We start from the raw sequence: 2,827 nt of genomic DNA on the forward strand, positions 1-2,827 counted from the left end.
ATTTTAAAATAATTACGGTAGAGGCTTGAACAAATGCGGAATAAACCTAGCAGTTAATTTGTCAAGCACAAAACCTACAACAACTAGGCTCACCTATGTGCACCAACAACTTATGCTAAGCAAGATAAGCAACTATGTGATAGCAAGATATATGACAAAGAACAATATGGCTATCAGAAAGTAAAGTGCATAAGTAAAGGGGCTTGGGTAAGAGATAACCGAGGCACGCGGAGACGATGGTGTATCCCGAAGTTCACACCCTTGCGGATGCTAATCTCCGTTTGGAGCGGTGTGGAGGCACAATGCTCCCCAAGAAGCCACTAGGGCCACCGTAATCTCCTCACGCCCTTGCACAATGCAAGATGCCGTGATTCCACTAAGGGACCCTTGAGGGCGGTCACCGAGCCCGTACAAATTTGCAACCCTTGAGGGCGGTCACCGGTACCCGTCAAAATGCTCGGGGCGATCTCCGCAACCTAATTGGAGACCCCGATGCTTGCCCGGAGCTTTACACCACAATGATTGAGCTCCGAACACCACCAACTAACTAGGGGCGCCCAAGCACCCAAGATGAACAAGCTCAAGGGCACCAAGCACCCAAGAGTAATAAGCTTCTCAACTTGTAACTTCCACGTATCACATGGAGAACTCAAACCGATGCACCAAATGCAATGGCAAGGGCACACGGAGTGCCCAAGTCCTTCTCTCTCAAATCCCACCGAAGCAACTAATGCTAGGGAGGAAAATGAGAGGAAGAACAAGAAGGAGAACACCAAGAACTCCAAGAACTAGATCCAAGGGGTTCCCCTCACATAGAGGAGAAAGTGATTGGTGGAAATGTGGATCTAGATCTCCTCTCTCTTTTCCCTCAAAAACTAGCAAGAATCCATGGAGGGATTGAGAGTTAGCAAGCTCGAAGAAGGTCAACAATGGGGAAGAACACGAGCTCAAAAAAGATTAGACTCAATGGGGAAGAAGACCCCCTTTTATAGGTGGGGAGAAAATCCAACCGTTATCCCCTCACTCAGCCCGCACAACGCGGTACTACCGCACCAGGGGCGCGGTACTACCGCGAGGCTGCGCGGTACTACCGTGGAGGACCACGGTACTACCGCGCCAGCAGCACAGGCCGGAACTTGCCTGACTAGGGGGCAGTACTACCGCTTGCGCGGTACTACCGCTCCCGCTTGCGGTACTACCGCAAGGCAGGAAAGTCTCAGCCTGGGAAGGGCGCGGATGAAATAAATTACATCCGTGCCTACTTCCACTGAGGGAGGACCTGCGCAAAAACTCCGGCACGGTACTATCGCACACGAAGAGAGGTACTACCGCGTAGGGCGCGGATGTAAAAAATTACATCCGCCCCTACTTCCGCTCATGCTGCTAAGCCTAGCCAGAGCCCACGGTACTACCGCGCCTGCGGCGCGGTACTACAGCGTAGGGAGCGGATGTAAAAAATTACATCCGCCCCTACTACCGCTCGAGCAGCTGCGCCTGGCCTGAGGCCACGGTACTACCGCTCCCACAGAGCGGTACTACCGCAAGGGCCTGCGGTACTACCGCTCCGAGGAGCAGTACTACCGCGTGCCCCAGATAAGCAACACTAGGAGTCCTTCATTTTGCGGAGAAGACAACAGAGGGTAACAATAAAACCAGAACTGCCATAACTTCTGCAAATGAGCTCCGAATTGAGCAAACTCAAGCTTGTGGGATACAAGACAACGAGTAGCATCAAAACAGAGACGTATCATCATCCCCAAGCTTAATTCTTGCTCATCCTCGAGTAGGTAAATGATAAAAGAAATAATTTATGAAGTGTGAATGTTAGCAAGCGCTTAAGTTTGATCAATGATAGTTTCAATCACTTTTTCAAGCATCATTATATATCATAATAGTAGATCAACTCATGAAACTTTTCATGATCAAGTAACAAGCTATTAACAAGTTAAAGTATAGATCATAAACTTTCTTCAAAACTAACAAACCATGCTCTTAGTCATCAAACAATTGCAATTCATCTTATTTTTGGGAAGGGTCTATGTAAGAGCTTTGGTTTAGCAAACTCCACACACTCAACTATCATTTAATCTTTCACAATTGCTAACACTCATGTGATATTTATGGTTTCAAAGTTTCAATCGGACATAGAGAAAGATAGGGGCTTATAGTTTCGCCTCCCAACCTTTTACCTCAAGGGTAATGTCAACAATAATAATTTATGAAAACCTACATCCAAGTGGATATATATATATATATATATATATATATATATCATTGTTCCAACACAAAGTGCTTGCCAAAGGAAAAAGTGTAAAAAGGAAAGGTGATGATCACCATGACTCTTGTATAAGGGTAGAAGATAAAAGTAAAAGATAGGCCCTTCGCAGAGGGAAGCATAGGTTGTCATGCGCTTTTATGGTTGGATGCACAAAATCTTAATGCAAAAGAACGTCACTTTATATTGCCGCTTGTGATAAAGACCTTTATTATGCAGTCTATCGCTTTTATTTCTTCCCTATCACAAGTTCGTATAAAGCTTATTTTCTTCACACTAATAGATCATACATATTTAAGAAGCATTTTTTATTGCATGCACGATGACAACTTACTTGAAGGATCTTATTCAATCCATAGGTAGGTATGGTGGACTCTCATGGCAAAACTGGTTTAAGGGATGTTTGGAAGCACAAGTAGTATCTCTACTTGATGCAAAAAATTTGGCTAGCATGAGAGGGAAAGCAAGCTCAACATGTTGGATGATCCAAGACAATATAACATTTAGGATATAGGAAAACATAGCCATTAAGTTATCTTCCTTGTCCAACAT

Source organism: Triticum aestivum, chromosome 5B (genome assembly GCF_018294505.1).
Source record: "Triticum aestivum cultivar Chinese Spring chromosome 5B, IWGSC CS RefSeq v2.1, whole genome shotgun sequence".
Lineage (NCBI taxonomy): Eukaryota > Viridiplantae > Streptophyta > Magnoliopsida > Poales > Poaceae > Triticum > Triticum aestivum.